The sequence below is a fragment of the Tamandua tetradactyla genome, chromosome 5, assembly GCF_023851605.1.
Source record: "Tamandua tetradactyla isolate mTamTet1 chromosome 5, mTamTet1.pri, whole genome shotgun sequence".
NCBI classification, from domain to species: domain Eukaryota; kingdom Metazoa; phylum Chordata; class Mammalia; order Pilosa; family Myrmecophagidae; genus Tamandua; species Tamandua tetradactyla.
This window is the reverse complement of record NC_135331.1, coordinates 97,272,965-97,294,410: the sequence shown is the minus strand read 5'-3', so window position 1 is coordinate 97,294,410 and position 21,446 is coordinate 97,272,965. Positions and strand designations below refer to the sequence as shown.

General features: G+C 45.8%; 1 protein-coding gene across 5 annotated transcripts in view; it reads right to left on the bottom strand.

Annotated features, from left to right (window-relative positions):
• The window catches only part of DAAM2 (dishevelled associated activator of morphogenesis 2), a 146,488-nt gene that overhangs the window by 108,449 nt on the left and 16,593 nt on the right, over nucleotides 1-21,446 (bottom strand). The window contains exon 1 of one of the 5 annotated variants that reach the window (XM_077161712.1): nucleotides 5,975-7,390. The exons of the other annotated variants lie outside the window; for them this stretch is intronic. The gene's annotated coding sequence lies outside the window, so the exon portion shown is untranslated. Of the gene's footprint in view, nucleotides 1-5,974; nucleotides 7,391-21,446 lie in introns of those variants that run through there. 5 annotated transcript variants of the gene reach the window in all.

Here is a 21,446-nt window from a genome sequence, read left to right as displayed (position 1 = left end):
TCCACTAATTATTGTGAGCCCTGCCAGGACCCAACCTATTCCGCCTCCCTCTTTGGATAATGTTCCCTAATATTCCAGGAACAAATTCACAACTTCTCCTGGTTCTTATTCCAAATTTTCTCTTTGAAGCCTGAAGAGTACTTAGAAACCTTTTTAAAATCATGACTGCCCCCAAGAGTCATTCTAAATTGTTCTAACTTGCCAAGTTGAAACTACAGAAACCCGTGACTGCATATTATTATTATAACTATTATTAGCCTACCATTAATATGCTTTCTCGCCTTTCACAGCTGATATTTACATATATTTTCCTTAATCTTTGTGTGCAAATGGTCTTAAGATGAAGTGAGAAAAAAATGAGCCTCAGAAGCAGAAAACAAACGAACCAGTTTGGTCTTCAGGGGCTTTGAACATTTTTGGAGGACCAGGTGACATTTTGGATATATTCTTCAACTATACAACCAAACATTTGAGGATTCTTTTGGAAAATAAGAGATAGAGTTGAGACTCCCAAAAAACCCCAAGGGACTTCTCTCCAGCTTTAGAATGCAGTAGCAAGGCTCACCTTTCAACTGTCTTGCTTTTCAGAAGTGGCTGCTCACTAACCGGGGACACTGACTTATACAAGGAAGAGAACCCCAGATAAGGGAGATAAGGGAAAAGCCCTTGAAAGTTAAAAAAAAAAATTCGGATACCAACTCTAAGTGATTCGGATTAGTCGTGCCAGATACTAAGAGCTGGCTGCGCAACCACGTCTTCCCCAGGCCACCCCCTTTTGCCCCCACCATATGTGCCCGTTATATTATTCCACTATCTTCCTTTTTTTTTTTTCACTTTTAAACAGTTTATTCACACATCATATAATTCACCCTAGGTAAAAAAAAAAAAAAAAAATTAATGGGTCCCAGTACAATTGCATAGCCATACCTTCACCACAATCTATATGAGGACATTTCCTTTTATTCTGCAAAGAATCCCACACCCTCCCCCATATCCCCTGCTTATTGACATTTAGTTTTTTGCCCCACTATCTTCTAAGGCAGCCAGATTCATAGCTGGCAGGCAGAAGCTGAGCCAAGATAGATGTCTGATGGGGACGAAAACCAGATTCCCTGAGTACTATGTACCAAGCATGGTACATGCCTTATCTAATGTCTACCAGTACACCTACATTTTCCAGATCACATATAAAAAGTGGGTGCCATCACCATTTCCCATTAGAAGATAGAGTTTCACAAATGCCAAACAACTTACTCTGGGCCATTTAGTAGTGGTAGAGCAGGACTGGTCTCTCTCCTACCTCATTCTGCCCAAGAGGCATCAGCATCACCATAGGCAGGGTTCATGTTGTGAACTGAAGAGAATCCCATGTCCAAGGGCATACATAAATCCACTCCTTGCGTGTAGGACACACATACCTGGCTGGCATTCAAGGCAGGCACCTATATGTAGTGGGGCCCATCCCACCTGCGCTCCTAGAGGTTCTTTCCCCTCTTGCCTACCTGCAACTTCCAGAGGCCCAATTGCCACCTGCCAATGAAACCCATGGTGGGGGAGCAGTGTTGGTGGAGGTCTGATATCTTCTCCCTGGCATCCAGACAGTGTGTGAGCAGATGAGAAGGTGGGCATGTAAGTGAATGGTTGGCCAGGCTCATGAAAGTGCCCTTGGGCCACGCTGGGCTGCTTCTACAATGATATGGTTAATTCTAAATTCTCACAAAGGCTGTGCATGGCCCACATCCCTGACCAGGGCTTCCCTTGGAGAAGGCAGGAAAGCTACGGGCCCCACCTGAAGCCTTTCCAGATCACATCTCATCACTCTCCTTCTGTAGCCTGTTCTAGAACCTGGTTCTGGAAAGAAGACTGGCAAGTTCCAGGAAAGTCTCTTGAAGTCCTATCTCTAGTATCACTAGCTGGGCTTTCTCTATAGTCTACTGGTTCAAAGAAGACTGCAGGAGGGGGAAAGAGAAGCAGAAATTCTGAGCTCTGGGCTGGAGCTTGTTCCCCAATGATGCTCCTTCCGCAGCACCTTCTCTTGTTGAGAAGTGGGTCCTCTTTGGCTCACATGTTCTCCTTCTTTAGCCCATCCTACCTGCAGGAGCTTGGTGGGCTCTCATGTGTGCTCACACAAACTGCAATCTGCAGAACCAGCTCTCTCAGGGATTTGGAGTTTGTTTTCTTAATTAACTGAAAACACAACATGGGAGCCCAGGTGCTGGAAGGGGCCTGACCTTCAGAGGCTGCTCGAGAAAATTCTTGCTTTGAAATCTGGATCTCTCCTGCATTCTCACCACCCCCTTCGTGCCCTGCACAGGATGTCAAAACAAACAGGGACACCAGATCGCGGGGTATGGGAGTAGGGGCACTCTCAGGTTGCAGGGTTAGTGATGGCTTTAGCTGTGGGATGCTAAATCTGTAATCTGCAGAACCATCTCTCTCAGGATGCTTCTGTGCCCAAGGTCCTGATTTCCCAAAATGACATGGTTAGACCCTCAGAAACCTCCTGCTACGGCACCAGTGCAAGAGGAAAAGGAAAGAGGCTGTAGCGATTTATGTTAAGAATACTTCCAGAGTGCCTTCTGCCTGGAAGACACTGAGCCAGGGGGTGGGGGAAGACAGGCAAGCCTTAGTGATTCCTGACCTTGAGAAGATAAAGTTATGAACAAATTATTAAAGTGTAGCATTAAAACGATGATCCCTGACATTGTACAAAGTGATGGGAACAAAGAGGAAAGGAAGGACTCACTGTGTTGGTAATGACTGAGGGGTGGAAAGTTATGTAAGTCAAAAGAAGGAACACTTGACTTGAAGAAGGAATTGAAGTCTAAGGACTGGACAGGAAGCATGAGTGGGGATGTGGACAAAAGCCATTCCAGATGGAGTGGACTGCACGGGCAATGGCCAGGAGTCACTGAAGATTAGAGCATGTACAAGGAACAGCAGCCAGGGCAGTGAGGCTGGAGACTGAGGTTTATGGGAGCAGAAGGGGAAGGAATCAGTACAGAAGAAGTAATATAGATGTAATGTACCAGGGGTCAGTTCCATCGTGCTAGAGTCAAACAGGCCACGGGGAACTATCAAATGTTTTTAAGCAGAGGCTGACTCAATCATTAGTGTAGACCAAGGGTTAGCAAACTATGGCCTGTGGGCCAAATCCAGTCTCCTCACTGCCTATTTTTATAAATAGTTTTATTGGCACACAGCCCTGCCCATTCATTTACCTATCTGGCTGCCTTTCTACAGCAGCAGCAGAGTTGAATAGTTACGACAGGGACTGTATGGCCAACAAAGCCGAAAGGTGCCATCTGGACCTTTACAGAAAAAAGTGTGCCAACTTCTAATGTAGAAGATGGACAAGGGTAGAGAAGACTTTAGAGAAGGAAGAGCAAGATGACTGCAAGAATCCAGGTGAGAGGCAATAGTCAGAGAGTGGAGATACATTGGTGCACCACTCAAAAGTAGGTATGACCATAAGCTTCCTCATGGCAAGACCCAAAGCCTTAGCAAGAAGAGGAGAAAAAGAGATGGAAGAGGAAGAAGAGTAGATGCAGGTTCTCAGTCATCCCTCAGGGTGGTGGGGCCGGAGTCACATGTACAGCTCCCTACATCTGGGATTGCACTAGGGCCTTTTCACCCAACAGCTGGGCCCCCAGAGAGGCCGCAAATCTGGAATGACCGGAGACCATCCCTCTTTGAGAGGAAGTCACACAATGTTCCAGGCAGACCTCACACCACCCCTTCCAGCCTCAGCATAAGTTGTCCCATTTGTGAAGGCCCAGAAAGGAGCAAGGGTTTGCTGACAGTCAGAAAGCAGAGATGCTGTGTTGAAAGCAGGCTCCAGGCTCCTGATTTAGGGGCCCTTCCTCTCTGGGTCTCTGGGCTGGGACATCCTGGGCTTGGAGACCAGGAGACTGGATGATTCACGACTCCCAACTTGATTTGACCCAGCTGAGTCCTGTTCACCTTGCCCCAAGGAGAGGGGGATGTGAAACTTACTTCCTCTGCTTGGGACACACCTCTCCTTCCTCACAGTAGAATCAGGGTAGCCTTTCTTAGTATTTAGCACTTTGGGGCTTCCAAGAATACAATGCAGAGCCCAGTTAGGAAGCAAAGCATTTAAAGTTAAACACTATCATTTTCAGAGACCCTTTGGTGCCAACTTGCACAGAAATAAACACTGGAACGAAAATCTCATGCCAGTAGTAGGTTATACAGTTATTCATATGACTCAGAATGGATGTATTTGAGTTTTAGATTATTAAAATGAAACACTTCTAAAGGAAAAAAACATACTCAAGCTGAGCTGTCAGAACTTGGGTAGAACATTCACACATGCCCCATCCCCCATCTCTGAGTCCCAGGATGAAAGAGCCTGGTGAAGGGCTGGGGAGTTAGAATGGCCTGGGATTTTTCTTCTGTCTTAAACCTTTCACTCCGAAACATTTTCAAACTTACAAGATAGTTGCAAAAATAATACAAAGCCCATACAGAGAGCTCCAACATACTTTCCTCCCTGAGATACCCAGGGCCACCAATTTTAATATTTTTTTGGCCTGGTATTCTCAGTCTTATTTTCCCTGCTCTATCTTCAATATCCACTACAGCATCTTGCCCATTGTATAGGACAAGAGTTTGACTTTGTTGGACAAATGAATGAATGAATAGGTTTGAGATCTGGCTCCTCGATTCTGTGTCATTAGGCACCATCCTTACCCTGTCTGAGCTTCAGTTTCTTCATCTGTAAAATCTATTAAATTATTCATAATTCAGAGAATTACTGTGAGATTAAATAAAATGGTACCAGTAAAGGCCAGGTGTAGCTACTGGTACTTTAAAGTTACTGGATAAATGGTGGCCATTATTGTTACTTTTCAAATAGCTTCAATTCTATATCAAAAATGTCTTTCCAGGTCCTCACGCCCTCCCAATTTCATCATGAACATTTTCTCATTTTGTCTCATAATCCAGTTTTTTGTTTCTATAAACCTCCAGCACCGAGCCTGGCACAAGTAGGAACCCAGAAAAGGCCTACTGAGGCAGATTTTAGCTGAGAGCTACTTTGACTGAGGACCCTTGGCCTGGGTGGGAAATTGCTGGGCACTGGAGTCTACCCTGCCCTCCCCATAGGATGTCGCTCCTTGGACATAAATACCAGCCCACCAAATTCTACCTGGGAATTAAAGGCCAGGGGCTCACCTGTGTCCATGCCACTGAAAAAAGGAGCTGGGAGACCATCTGCTCTGCAGAGGGTAAGGGGTGCTGGCCCAGTGCCTCTGCCACATTTTCCTCTCCCACCAAACTCTGGGCAGTGTGGGCCTCCCCCAGGCAGTTTTCCCAGGCTTCAGCAACAACAGGCCCTCCATTCTTCCCTGCCCCTTGGCAGGCCGTCTGCCTCCCACTGCGGCACCCACTGCTTCCCATGGGCAGCTGCCTCCAGGCTAAGGGGACAATGCAGGCCTCTTTGGGGTCTGCAGAACAAGGCCAGGGCCTGGTCTGTTCCCTCACTCCACAGAAAAGGAATTGGCCTGAGTCCCCTACTTGATACGTGAATCCAGGGTCACCCATATCACCTGCAGGCAGCAAACATCATTTGATCTTAGGCATTTTTGCCAACAGCCCCCACTGACCACATTTCGTTTTCTCCAAATGAGGGAGGAATCTGTCATGGGTCCCTCCCTGATCTTCAACCCTAGGGCAAGGTCTCTGGCTCCAGGTATTTCCAGATGGCAACCCCCTATTCTCTGCCTTGAAGGTGAAAAACAACAGAATGAGGGTTTGGGGGGGCATCAACACATGAATCTCTGTCCCCCCAAATCTGAGGGTTGCCACTTTCTGGGCAGCCCAGCCCCACTACAGTCTCCTTCTTCCCACATGTGCCTATCAGACTCCATCCAGCAAAAATTACCGGAACTTAACCCAAAATCTGAACTCTGCAATCCAAGCAGGAGATGCAATGCTTGCTTCTTTCACTTACCAAATTTATCCAGTTATTTTTCCAATTTTCTTTTTAGGGATCCTGAGCTCAGTCCTCAAGAATGATCTTCGTATGTCCCAGAGCCTGGGCTGTGAGGTGGGGGCCTGGGGCTGCAGATTGGGGCTGCAGACAGAGAGTTCTTCCACGGGCATGGATGCATGGGGCTGTATACTTGATTAGAAGCAAATCCCCTCCTCTGGTGGCTCCAGCACTCAAATCCAGCCCAGGAGGGAGCCAGCTGCAGCCCCGGGCAGCACGCAGCAGAGAGGCCTGGCAGCTGTGGGGCTGCCTTTCTTAAAAGGACAGACTTTCTCAAGAGGCCCAGAAGCCACAGGGGTGGAAACATGAGATAGGACAGACGGAAGAACCAGCATTCTCTAGGGAGCTGCTCAGAACAAGCACCAGGACCCTGGCTCAGTGCTCATCTAATCTTGAGGACCGACGTGTGGCACCCTTCTCCAGAGGCAGTTTCCCCCTGCAGCAACTCCAACAGGGATGGACTCACCCAGAGGGCAGTGCAATAACTGAAAACAATTACTAAGCACTCACTGCATGCAAGGCACTTTTTTAAGCGTTTTGCACAAAGGAATCCATCCTGTCCTTTCATCAACTTTAGGAGACAGGTATTTTCATTACTACTGTTGTCATTAATGTTGTTATATAGTTGTTGCTATGCCCATGTTACAGATGAAAAACCTAAGGTCTAGACAGATTAAGTACATTGCCAAGGTACCACAGCTAATTGGTAGAGAAGTTAGGATTTGGACATAAGTGGTTCCACTAGACCTTGACCACTGAGGTTTTCCTGAAAGGGTTCAAAGAAACCTCTCAATGTCAATCTGCAACTGCAGGTAGAATACCTACTGGGACAAGACACAAGACAAGGCACCTACCCTCAAGATAGTAACTGGAAGACAATATATTCCCGAAAGTTAACATTAAACTTGTTTGGGTGGGGGGCATGGAATTACGTGCCCTTTTTTACTTCCAGTCTTTACAGTTTTCTTATATTTCTGTATTTTCCAAAATAAATGATTTTTCCTTTTATAAAGAAAAAAAAATTAACATTCCATCCACTATCTCCCACTCAAGTACTTCAAAAGACCAAGACTAGAGCAGGAAGATTCATGTATTCTCTGTGGAAATTCTAAGAGTAAGACAAACAGCAAAATTTACAGGGCTAATGGCAATGCCGTGGTTAAATCTATTTGAGTTGAGCTTTGCCTGTTATAGAGTAAATCTATAGGCAAATTTTATGCAAAATTTAAAGCAATTGCTTTCTTTTTCCACTGAAACTGAAAGAAAAAGTTGTTTAAGGCCTGCTGGTTAACAAACCAAAAAAAACCAACCACCCTTAGCAGTTAAATCCAAACATCTCATATGTTAGTCAAGATCCTTCCTAATTTGATCACCAGCAGCCCTCCCTGGCTTCCCCTCACACTGTCTCACCCACCCCACCCAGCAGCCACACCAGACTACCAGAGGTTTCCATAAGTTTTTCCAGCACTCTTAACATTTGCTCACGCAGTGCCTTCTGCCGGGGATGCCCTTTCTTGCTTGCTGTTAAATCTCTGGCATTCTTCAAGACCCAGCTGGACTGTCACTGCTTCTATGGCACCTTCCCACCCTGGGGCAGAATGGATTGCACTGTTCTCTGAGTTCCCACAAGCTTTGCCTACCCAGGACACGCTCCTAGAACTGGGATCACATTATATTCTAATCAATTCAGTGTCTTTAGTTATTTTTTCTAACCCCAGCATCTAGCAACAAAACTATCTGTGGAGTAAAGTGGCACATGATAATGATAATAATTACTGTTCGAAAGCATCATAGTTTCCCTAGCACTTGCTCATGCATGATCACATCTGAACTTCATAACAACTGTCAGGGTGGGTATTAGAGGTGTCAAATGCAAGTATTGGAGAGAGGAACGTAGTGGCTGAAGACCCTTGCAGCTCTGCCTCTGGAAGGTAGATTTGCCTGGAAGGTAGATTTGCCCAGAGAGGCTTAGAAGGGCTAGCCAGCCACCCCAACCCCATTTCCAGCAGGGCCAGATTACTCTTATTTCCTGTCCCTGCCCCTCTACATGCTTCTCAGTGCCTTAGCCCAACATATTCTTGTGTTCAGTGTCCCCTGCAACCAGGTAGGAAGACCCCAGAGGGCCGGTGGGCACTGAGATGACATTTTCCAGCTGGTGTGTATCGCATACTTTGTGGGCAAGTGAACTCGGCATGGCCAGGGAACTAATGAGGCCACCAAATGGAGTTAAAGCCCCACGACCCTCCCAGGTGTATGGAGGAAAACCAGTCACACTGCCCCAGCCGACCCAACCTAGCATCCAGTTCACAAGCCCTGCGCCTGGGGGTGGGCTGGGAGAGGGCATGAACCAGAAGGGCAGAGTGTGTCAGGTGCACATGGAACCTTATAGATCCCATTGCTCAATGCCCCAGCAGTTGGCTGGAAAAATGGAGGGCTCAGACCGGAGAGGGGCTCGTCTGAACCACAGAGCAAAGACAGTTGCAAAATGAGGGCCTACTCCTTTGCCCTTTCCAATTAATCTGATCTGGGCAAGAAAAAGGTAAGTATAAAGAGTTTGTATTAAAAGGAAGCAAAAAAAAACAAAAAGAAAAAATTATTCTGCAAGGCATTCTGAAAATATACAGCATACAAATCATTCTTGTTTGTAACTCCATACACAGAGTAAAACATAAAGAAAACAAATTACGGAGGGGAAGCTGATCGGTATCACTCTTGAAATGTCATCGTACCTGGAAGCAAGGCGATACCACGACACCTCTAAGATGCAGCCTAAGCCCATTTCTGTACTGACTCAGCAGAATTCACTGAATTAGGGATACCACAGATTGGTACTTTCTTTCATTCCCAGGTAAAACAGTAGCGATTATTACATGTGCTTAGTTCATATATTTTTGGTCCCTCCATCCAACCCCCCACAAAGGTCCCCACTCCAGGCACAGAGATTGTACCTCCTGGCCACTCATGTTTGGGTGGCACCATGTCACTGATTCTGGAGCCCATGAAAGGAGTAGAAGTCGAATGCTGTTCCTGATCTGGAAAATTTAATTGCCAGAACCAGACTCTTTCCCAGTAACTGTTAACATCTAAGGTGGTGCCTGTTCTACCAACCTGGCTCCCTGAGTGCCTACAATGGACGCGCTATCGACAAACAGCACAAGTAACAAATGAACCTCAATCATTTATGCCACTGAAACTTGGAGAGTGTTTGTTACCACAGTGCAACTTAACTTATACTGACAAACACTGGCCGTTCGTCTTAGATTTGAGATGCTAGGGGGTGAAGAGAGAGAAGCCAGGAAAGTAATGGAACCATAGAAAGGATTGTTATCCTGGCCTCACACTGAGAGTTCCAGACACATCTCTTCCTCCAGCTGCCCAGCTTCTCCTGTCGTCTGACCTGGGATTCTGGGATGGCTTAAGCGCAGAATCCAACCACCTTCATGCGAATGCATCAAAGGTACAATCTCACTGGTGAAAGAAACTTCCCTAGAAAATGTTCTGAGTTCTGCTGAGGAATCTGACCCTGGGCCTGGAATGGGAAGCTTTCCAAAGGACAAAAGTTTCCACTACGGCAACAAGAATGTTAAACACGATAAAAAAAATTCTCAGTAGGAAAATGAGAGCACGGGTACTTATAAGCCAAAAACCAAAGACATTCTCTGGTTCCTGTGATGTTTTCTGCTAGAAGGGGAGAGTCAAGAGGATTAGAGAGGGTACTAGAAACAGAGCTGGATGTCCTTGGCTCAAATGCAGATGGGTAAAGTATGAAGCCTTTGAGGAAATGTAATTACAAAGTGTTGATGATTCTCCTTTGAAACCAAGGGTGATCCAGAGGCTGCCGGAACGCTAGGTCTTTCTTTTCAATGGATAAATTCAGTCCCTGACCTTTAATACTCTGCGGGGATAGAGCTTGGGACAGAATAAGATGTGATGCATTTAAACCATCACAAGAGGAATTTAGTTTAGCCCAGTGGTTTTGCACACACATACACACACACACGCACACAGGAGACATTTGGTAATGTCTAGAGACATTTTTAATTGTTGTAACGGGGGGATGTTACTGGCATTTTGTGGGTAGAGGCCAGGGCTGCTGCTAAACATCCTACAATGCACAGGATCCAACAAAGAATTATCCAGGCAATGTCGAGGCTGAGAAACACTGGTTCGACTAAACCCTCAGTTGTGAGGTATGAAGGGTTAGAATGGAGAACTGGAAAGCACCTTTCCAGAGCAACATGTTTCAAAGGAAAAATAGATACAGATACAGGTATTTAGACACACAGATCATTCCAGACTGACTGACTCACTAAAGCATTCTGAGAGGTAGCACAGTTCCTATCCCAAGGGAAATCAGTCTCCTCACTACTCTCTGCTCCCTGGTGAGGAAATGACAGCATGAGAATCAGAGTAGAAGTCTCCAGACTTGCAAAGTGAGGCAGGGAGCAACATTTAGGACAGGGGCTAAAGAATAAAGATAGAGGAACCACTCAGCATCATAAATAGAGGGAATGGTTTGTTTGAGTTGTTGGTGAGCATCGAAAGGGGAGGGGACTCAAACAACATAGCTTTTGGCCAAGCAATCATTTTCAGGAAAGGCTGGCCAATACTCCATATCAAGTCATTTGCATTGTCATGATGTAAATACCTTCGGTCTCCCCAAACCTCCTAAAAGCCAGCAATGCTTACAAACGGCTTACATAAAACGTTAGTGTATGCGTGTAAATCTGGGTCAGCATGGTGCAAAAGAGAGTCTGCCTACACGAAAGCAATAAGAGTTAATAGTGCAGGCTTACTATGGGGCGGCTCCCTTTCAAGGACGGCCCATGCACTCTCTCATGCAATGCTTACAACTGCCCCTTGGGGGATAGCGTTGTTACCCCATATTATGGAAAAGAAATTTGAGGCAGAGGGAATTTGAGTCACTCACCCAGGGACACACAGTGAGTGAGCAGTAGTAGCAGAATTCACACCCAGTGGTCTGGCTCTGACCTCCATGTTCTTAATTTCCGGTCCATCCTGCTTTTGACCAAGGGGAAATAAATAGTCTTAACCATTTGAGTGGAAATAGCAACTCAGAGTGCAGAGCTGTCACCTCTTTCTTTTCAACCTCCAGACCAGTGGTTCTCAGAATTTGGACAGATAGTCGCAACCCCTGGAGGGCCTGATAAAACACAGATTGTTGGCGCCACCCCCAGAGTTTCTGATAGATGGGTCTAGGGTAGGGCCTGAGAATTAGCATTTCTAACAAACTCCCAAGCAATGCTGATGGTGCCAGTTCAAGGACCCATACTTTGAGAACTACTGTACTTTTGGAGGGATACAGCCCACTCACTTGTGGGGACAGGATTACACTAATTTATTCCAAATCTCAGGGTACCTCAGGTGACATCTGGTCACAATATCAACCCCAGAGTATCTCTGAACTGAAGAAGGCTAATACTGAAGAGCATGGAGGAAGAGAGGGATGAGTGTCACATCATCCTGGAGGGAGGAGTTTAAACAGGATCTGGAAGAAGGAACAAGACATTCCAAATTCAGGGAATGACTAGTGCAAGGCAGGACCGGGGTAAGAGTGTGAAAAGGGCTGATGAATTCACAGAGGTAGGTCACGGTGAGCACGAGGGAGTACTCTGGTGGCCAAGCACACAGGCCTGCTTCCTAGATGAGAAAATCCTACCACCATGGGAGCTACAAAGGCCGATCCTTGGGCACCCGGGCCCCTGGCAGCTCGGGAACTGCCAAATGACTTGAACTGAGCCAATCAGGCCTCCACTCGGTTCTCTGATTCTGGAACAAGTGACACAAGGAAACAGGCTACTGAGCATTCATTCTAGTGGGTGGCAGCAGAGGAGGCATCTGGCTTCCAGGGCAATGGTGGTAGCAGAGTCAAGACTTCTGTCATGTCGTGGTGACTGTCCAACGGCAGTGGACCATGGTGTGATCAGGCTGGCACCTGGCAGCTGGCTTCCTTTGGTTCCTGGCCACTTTTTGAACTTAGTTTTGATGCATCATATCAGCTACACAATGTAAACTCCATCTCCGCTTGAATTAACTTCCAGAATTGGTTTCTGTCTTTGGTAACAAACAATCCCAAATGGAACAGGGTGACTGAGATCAGAAGATCCAGTGTGAAGTCCATGCTTGCCACTTACAAGCATGTGACCTTAGCTGTGACAGTTTGAAAGGATTGTGTACCCTATAAAAGCCATGTTTTAATCCTGATTCATCATGTGGAGGCAGCCATTTCTTTCAATCCCTATTCAGCACTGTAGGTTGGAAACCTGATGAGATTATTGCCACAGAGATGTGGCATGCCCAATTGTAGGTATTAACCTTTGATTAGAGGGAAATGTGACTCCACCCATTCCAGATAGGTCTTGATTAGTTTACTGGAATCCTTTAAAAGAGGAAGCATTTTGGAAAATGCATCAGAGCCCCATGCAGCCAGAGACCTTTGGAGGTGACGAAGGAAAACATCCCCAGGGGACCTTCATGAAACAAGAAGCCTGGAGAAAAAGCTAGTAGACGTCACCATTCCCCATTTGCCTTTCCAGTTGAGGGAGAAACCCTGAACTTCATCAGCCTTTCTTAAGTGAATGTAACCTCTTGTTGGTGCCTTAATTTGGACATTTTTATAGACTTGCTTTAATTGGGACATTTTCAAAGCCTCAGAATTTAAACTTGCAAGTTAATAAATTCCCATTTTTAAAAGCCATTCCATTTCTGATATATCACGTTCCAGCAGCTAGCAAACTAGAACATTAGCCAAGACACTTAATCTGAACCTCAGTTTTCTCAACTGTAAACACAGGATGATAACACTTTTTTGGATCTGTCTTACAGGATTGCTATGAAAACCAAATGAGACAAATTAAAAAGGGCTTGGTAAAATAAAACTGCTACCGTTATAGTTAGTTATAATTATATAAAGTGTTAAGGGTGTAGTTGGTAGAAGGTCCTTGAAGACACAAGGAGTTTAGATTTGATCCAAGCAGTTTCTAGGGCTCCTCTAAGCATCTGCACTAGGCAATGAATACAAAAGAAATAAATGAAGAGCCAAGTGGTGAGAAGTGTCTCTGGAATTACTAATTTTTTTCAGATCTGCTGGATACACACTCAAGAGAGCAGGCCTCAGGCCATTTAAGTTCCTTTTCTTGGGGGAAAAACCTGATTAATTCTGGTAATCCACCCTGCCTGGAATTGCTGGAATTGCCTTATTCTCGGACAAATCCCATCCAGAAAGTCTTAGTAAGAAATGTATGATCAGGAGACACGCTCTTTCATGGAGTGGGAAGCTGTGAAGAATAGTGGTTAGCAGAGAGATGAACCTGAGCTTGCATCACAGCTGTACCCCCGTGTAGTGGTGGCCCCTGCTCAAGGTTCAAGCCTTAGTTTCCAAATCTGTAATACAGAGAAACTAGCAGCCTAAATCCTGGATTTGCAAAAATCAGTTGTATGTGGAATGTTCATTACAGTGCTCACCCTAGACCAAGCCTGGATATTGGCGTTACACCTATCATGGCCAGGGAAGCCAGGCCACTATCAAAAAGGCAGGACTTACTCTGAGATGCTACTCACAACCCACACAGGAGCTGGGAAATTGAATCTAGATCCTCCTTACCCTTCATGGTTCAAAAGAGCCTCCTCCCAATGGGTGTTTTAGGGCGCTTCACCTAGCCCTGAGCTTTCTCTCTGCCAAACCCGGCTCACAACCCCTTCCAACATCTAGCTCAAAACTCTTCTCATTTACAAAGGTCCTAATATTAAGTGGAGGATAAAACCAGAACACAATTCTGACTGCAGATACACCATGCGCACAGCCTTGCTTTAAAAATGTAAGCCCGGGGGTGCAAGGGTAGTTCAGTGTAGAATTCTCGCCTGCCATGCAGGAGACCCAGGTTCGATTCATGGCCCATGCGCTTCCCAAAACAAACAAAGAAAAAAACAAACAAACAAAAACTCAACAACATGTAATAATGGGGTACTCACATGGAAAAAAGGATGCAATGGGACCCCCACCATACAGCATACAAAAAATATGTAAGCCAGGTGATTCAGTGGTGGAATGTTTGCCTCCCATGTGGGAGACTTGAATCTGATTCCCAGACCACGCAGCACCCCCACCCCCACCCCACAAAAAATGTGAGCAAAGTAAAAGGACTGGAAATGTTAAAGGACAAGAGTTAACTGAACTGGGAAGGCAGCTTCTCCAGGCTGTGGTTTTGGGGTGGGGGGTAGGGAGAGTGAAGGGACAGTAAGATCCCAAGATCCACTCTCCTTTCAATCTCTTGGTGATGGACCTACACACTCATTTTACTACTGCCTTTCTGCTTCTATTTATTTCCTATAATGAACTTGCTTTTTTTTTCTTTTGCAATCAAAGAGGGCAAGCTTTTTTGTTTTTGCTTTTTTTAAGCCTTATAACCTTCCAAAACCTTTTCTTGATTATAACCCACTCCCCACCCACTCTGTTCAAGCCACTCACATGCTTCCTCTCGGCTTCGGTTCCCTGTTTCCAGCTTATTTATCTGCCTGTGTAGAAGCCGTGAAGGGTGGCTGCCCAGAAGTTCATGAGCAGATTTTCTACGATCTATCTTAGACCCTCTGGTAAGCTGAGCTGCCCTAAAGTCGGAAGAGATGTTTCCTCTGCACGGAAGAGCAGCCGGGCTCATGGCGGTGTTCCCTCTTCTGGGAACACCTCCACTCCAGCAAACTCACCCGAGGACTCTTCATAGACTGGGTGGCTCACACGGGGGGAACTGCACAGACAGTGGGCAAGAGGCAAAGAGAACTGTGTATGCACACACATGTGCACGTGCCCATCTGCCTCCTTGTGCCTTCCATATCTGCAGTAAAATGCGATCCATTTAGTGGCCTGAGATGAACTGGAAAGGCAACTTCCCCAGTTGTGGTTCAAGAGAGGGTGGGTCATTGTGGGACAGTAGCAGGGAGGGCCAATCCCCTTGCATCTGGCTCTGAAATCTGCTCTTATTTTCCTGGACAGGACTACCATCCCATTTCCCAATGTGAGGAGTCTCGCTCTCTCTGGGTGACAAACACTTTCCCCAAGAATGCCTGGCTTTTCAATGAGGAATTGTTGTATATTTGGGATTCTTGGAAACAGGACAAAGACTAATAAACTGCTGACTCTACCCTGGGTTTGGAAATTCTCTAGGACTCACAGGAGTGTGGGAGGATGGAAGCAGGAAAAGAGGGTGTGGGTGTGCTGGCTGCAGAGGGGAGGGTGGCAGACTGTTCCAGTTACAGGCATACCAGAGGCTATTCCAGGATCCCCAAATCAGAAGGCACCTTCCACTCTGTGAATAGAAGGTGGACACAGGCGGGTTGGGGAGGTGCTCAGCAATGCTCACTGAGGCTAGAGTTATAACAAAGTGGAAGTCATGTGCTTGATGGTTGAGTCCATCACAGACGGAGAAGGTTGGGAGCTACTGGCATGCGGAACAGAGAGGATGGGTATTGGAGTCAGGCATCCCTCATTTTGAATCCCCTCTGTGTCAATAGCCATGTGAGTTGAGGCAAGCTGCCTAAATGCCCACAAGTTTGATCTCCCTCAAAATGGGGTAATACCCATTTTGCAGGGCTGTTATGAGAATGAGATGCAATGAAATGTAGAAATGCCTAGCCCAGTGCCTGGCACACAATGGGCCCTCAATAAATGGCAGATGTTATCTGGAGATTTCGAATAGGATCCTTTGAAGTCCTTGGTGAAGTGGGCCTGCTGCAAAGGATCTGACAGCAGTGGGGTGGTCAGGAGGTGGGAAGGCAGCTTCCTGGGGTCACAGCAGGTGAGGGTAAGCTCCCCCCTTCCTAGGCGCCTCAGGGCCCCAGCTATTTTCTGGCTGGTTTGGGCAGCCGCCCTGACCATGTCCCAGTCCCAGATGCTCTGTGGCCTCAGGTGCTTAAATCCAAACTGAGTGAAGTGACAAAGGGTCTACATGGGTCCTGGACACCTGAGTCTCCTCAACATACACTGCCAGGAAGCACGCTGGCTTCTCAGTAAATATCGGGCAAACCACTCCCAACCTTGTTGTATAGAAAATTCTGAGTTCTTAAGTCATCCTGGAGAAAGCAGGGGCCTGAGTTACCACGTCTCCTCAACCCCCAGATCCCAACCATGAGCTCTAGTTACCTGGGCAAACAGACCCCTGGCCCCAGAGTGTACTCAGTCTAACCAGGAAAGCAATACACAGAAATAAAAGACTTGAGACAACAGAGAAACAAGAGGAAAAGAAAATAGTTTTCTTTCAAAAGAGCTGATATATGCAGAGGAATCGTGAGGTGACTTAAGGAGTACACATTCGGTAAGGTTAATCCGGGAAGACTTCCTGGAGAGGGTGGTGATGGGTGGGGTTGTGTCATCACCACGCTCCCCACCCCCCCACAAAAAGTCTGCTCTTAGACCCTGTGACCTAACTAAGAACAGGCGCCTTTGCTTGAAACAGTAAATTTACATAACCTCGCCATTGTAGCTATGCTCAGTGCAACTCTGGTTACAGCAACAAGAGTTTAAGAACTGGAGAGCTTGCAATGGCAAAGGCAGAGAGAGAAAACAAAACAAAGTCCACATGAGGTTTTAATTTTCTTCAGCCACGTGAGAATAGCCTTGTAGATCCAGCTATAAATACCCAGCTGCCATTGCCACAAGATGGAAAACACACACACACACACACACACACACACACACACACACCACATGACAAGTCCCTTCAAACAATTTGTGGGCTTAAGAATGCAGATCAGTGTTTCTAAGAATATCTGCTTTGTGAAGATGCAATGCTGGGTTCCCTTGCTGAGTGCATTTGTCCTGAGGCCTCATTGAACATATTTGATAGGATTTGGAATAAAATGATCCCACAGCCCCCACTGGGGAGGAATGTGGAGCTGCCCCCACAATGCCTAGGCCAAGTCAAAGTCCACCAGAGGCCACAAACAGGGGAAGGGTTTTATATAAAACAACTCTGAGGGGAACTAAAGAGTAGCCTGCTCTGATCCGTGATATCTGAGACTGTGTTCCTAGAAGGAGAGTTCCAGAGAAGGATGGGTGCACGTGTGATTTGCTGAGGCACTGCTCTCAGGAGAAACCAGCGGGGGAGTGAGAAAACCAGGATATGGCAAGGGAAGGATCTGAGCAAGAACATGGTTCTGGGGGAGGTCTAGCTTCAGTCTCATCCTGGGGGGAGCTCTGGAGGGTGAACTGCATTGCACATCTCTCCCCACCTGGGGCAACGGAAGGGGCTTTGCTCCCTCTTTCCCAGTCAGTCACCAACCTGTCCCACTTTACCAAGGACTTTACAAGATTCTATTCTTCAAATTCTCCAGGATTTGGGTGGAGAATTTCGGACGCAGGGGAGGAGCACTGCAGGCAGGGCATCATTCCCAGGCACCTCTGAGTGAGGGGCTTCGGCAATGCTGGGGCAACACCCACAGGTGTGAGCTCTTAGCTGGGTATCCACAGCACAGCTGGGGAGCTGAGCAGGGCACGAGCAGCATATTCTACACAGGTTCTGTCTGGGCTTGTTGTTCCCCATGTGTATTTTCTGCAATTTAAAAGGGTTTGTTGTTGTTGTTGCTTTGTTTCTGTTTTGTTTCGCCTGGGATGCTTTTAGAATCGACATGCAGAAGAGAGAAGCCAAGGTTTGACCATCATGGCACCCAATTTCCCGCCTAATATCTACTCTCTCCTTCTTCCATACTAACAGATCTCTGCTTTTGTTTGAGACAACATGGGCAGTTAAAAATTTTCCATCTTCTCCCTAGACTCAGTTAGGGGTATCAACTTAATAAAGTTTCGTTGGGTGGCCTTACAAAAAAGCTTGTTAAAGAGAGTAGAATTAGTTGGAATGTACTTTTGGTGCTTTGTTGAGCTCATCTTTCCTGCTTGGAATGCAAATGTGAAGTTAGAGGTGATACAGCCATCTTGCAACCATGAGCAAGCACAAAGATTCTAAAGACAGCTGGAGAAGAGAGAGAGAACCTGGGACTTTGATGGCACTGTGGAACCACTATGCCAACCTTTGACTGTCTCCACTATACTTTTTGTTATACAAGAAAAATTAAGAACACTGGATGACAGAGCCACTGTAGTTAAGTTTCTGTTCCATGTAGCTGAACACAACTTCGAACAGATACAAGTCTCAGAACACTAACTCTGTGGGATTTCCCATGAACAAAGACCTCTTTAAATAAATAAATTGGGGAAAAACTAGTTTAGACACTATGAAACCAATTTCTTAGTACAGTTCTCTGAGCACTGTGGCTCAGAGATAGGTAAGTTCATGTGTCAACCTGACTATGTTATGCTGTCAAGTTGTCTGATCAAGTAAGCACTGGCCTAATTGTTATTATGAGGGTATTTCGTGGATTTAAATCATTAGCCAGTTGACAGCATTTGTTATGGTCAGGTTCATGTGTCAACTTGGCCAGGTGCTGGTGCCCAGTCATCTCGTCAGGCAAGTGCTGGCCTGTCTGTTGCTATGAGGACAGTTCATGGACTTAAATCATAATTACGTTGGCTGTATCCACAGCTGAATGCATCTGTAATCAGCTAACGAGAGTGTCTTCTGCAATGAGTGATGCTTAATATAATCACCAGAAGGCTTTTAAGGAGGACTCAGAAGAGATAATCACTCTTTTTCCTGCTTCAGCTCCTGAGCCTCCCCTCTGAAGTTCATCCAGACCCTTCATTGGAATCGCCAGCTTCACAGCCTGCCCCAGAGATCTGGACCCTTCCATTTCCATAGTTGTCCAACTAGCCTCTCCTGAGAGTTCTTTGAGGAATGTCATCAGAGTTACCAGCTTGCGGCCTGACCTACAAACCTTGGACCCTTACATTCTCATGATTATGTGAGACACTTTTATCAATTTTATATCTACAGCTATCTCCTACTGATTCTGTCTCTCTAGAGAACATAGATGTTGTTAACTAATAACAGCATCTATGGCTGATTATATCTATGATCAACAAAGGAGATTGCCATCAGCAATAAGAGAAGTCTCATCCACTCAGCAAAAGGTCTTAAACGGAGGCATGATTATTTCAGCAGTCAAAAAGAAGAATTTCTATCAATACTTCAGTCAGCTAGCTTCTCCTAGGGAATTCTTCAAAATCTTCATCATAGTTCCAAACTTGCAGTCTGCCCTATGGAATTTGGACTGGCTAATTTCCACAGTCACATATAATGCATGTCAAATATTTACATAGGTAGGTCTATATATGTATATATGTCCTGTTTGGTTCTACTTCTCTGGAGAACCCTAATTCAGATTTTGGTACCAAAGCGTGGTTTCTTGGTACAGTTCTTCTCTGAGTATAGTAGCTCAGAGGGGAAGATGTCTCCACAGAGGAGACAGTAGGGGAGTCTCCAAAGGTAGGGCAGACAGAAGGGTGTTGCTTAAATTTCTTTAAATTCACAACTTCCTTTTCCTAGCATCATCATGAGAACCTGGTGTCCCATCAAACAGTTTGAGAATTGCTAGAATAGTGACCTCTTCAGATTTCCTTCCTCCCAATTCATGATTCCCCACCTACAATGGACCATGCATATAGCCTGGTTCCCAAGTAGTCTTGGGTATACACCTTTAATGAGATATGAGTGTAAGTCAAAGAATTAGGGCCTGTGAGGTTGGCTGGAAAATTAAGAGATTCAAGGAGGTGCCATCTCTTCTGGAATTTTGGAGCATTCACTCCTCTTTCCAAATATTCACTGACATTCACTTCCAGGAACAGTAATGATGTTGATAACAGCAAATATTTACTGAACACTTATTATGTGCTATGTACTCTGCTTCACATGGACAATCCCGTGCAATTCATGCAAATGCCTACTGAGGTATGTATGTCTATTTTGCTCACTTTGCTGATAAAGAACCTGAAGTCTATTGAAAGAGGTCAAGGTACTTATCCAAGGTTACACAACTATTATGTACTTTATGGACTTTATTGGTTCCAAGTACACATTTGGTTTATATGTGTGAATTTTCACTTGCTGATATGTTGTTTTATCTTTGGTGTATATGTCCCAATTCATTCACTGGATTAGAAATTCTTAAAGGCAGGTGCTATATCTCCATGAATTCAAAAATGCTATATTCTCTTTCCTAGGTGCCTTGCCACAGTGTTTAGAGACTGTGTCTCCACAATGCAGGGCCACTCAGTCAAGGTTGAGTCTCTTTAACATTAATCATGACCTCCTTAGGGGCTGAGATATGCCCAGGAGAGAGTTAGGTGATGATAACGAATGATGCCAATGAAGGTGAGGCTGGGAGCGGGGAAGGAACTCTGGTAAAATGAACTCCAGTGATGGGCAGCCTCAGCTTCACACAAGTATGCATCAGGGCACTCAAGGCCAATACAGTATGCATCCCTCGGATTGGGCTGCATCCAGGTCTCAAGTCCCCAAGCTGCCACTATAGACCATCAAGCTCGGTCCCTTCAAGTTTGATGTGTGGTTATCAGGGTTGCAAAATATTTAGTCCATGGTAAATAGTCCATCCCCAAGATACCATTCGAGGGTCTTCCTTTTAAAAGGACCCATAACCAAAAACGTCAGTTCCCTTTCTTCCCAAGGCCCCATCCTGAATTACTCCTCTTTGAGTCAACTAGTCCAAAAATATAGCCCAAATTTCCCAAAAGCTATTACAGGTTGAATCCAAGGGAACTCCTCATTATGCCCGTTTTTTGGTTGTTTTTGTTTTAATTGCACAGTGAATATACTTAGAAACATGCAAGGTCCTGGTTACCATGTGCCACTTGAAATCCACTCTCCACCCTTCTCTACCATGCTCATGGCCCAGAAGGCTGACTCTATAGAATGTGTCACCCCAATGCCTTGGTTTCCTGTACCTAAGGAGATTCAACCAATGGGAAGCAATTGCAGGGATGGAGGATAGGAGGAGGATGCCCCAGGGTACTCATTCCCCTATTCCCCTCCTGCTAAGCCATGAGTCTGGCAGTGGCTGGGCCCCTCTAGGGCTATGGCTCTGTCAAGCAGTCCCTCCTTCGTGGCTCCAGCTGGCACAGGGCTCTGATAACACTACTCCCCACCCTTTGCCCCTGCAGGCTCAGGAGTGTTAACAGCTTCCGGCTGTTGTTCATCCTGGAGTGCTTCCACATCTACTTTAGTCCCCTATCCCTCTGTAAATAGTCCTTTCATTGCATTCTTATCATATAAACCCTTTCAGGGGTGCCAACTGTTTCCTGCTCAGAGCCTGATATATACTACAGTGTATATTCTTAGAGCAACCATACACCCAGGATTTTCTCAAAAAAAAAGCCCCAACTTCATGTGATTCCCTTCCTTCCTTTTAAGGAAGGTGAATTATATGATGTATAAATAAACAAGATTGAGGGAGGAAAGCCTACCTGGCCTTAGTCCCCAGTGCAAGCACCATGAAAGCCAGATAAAGGGCT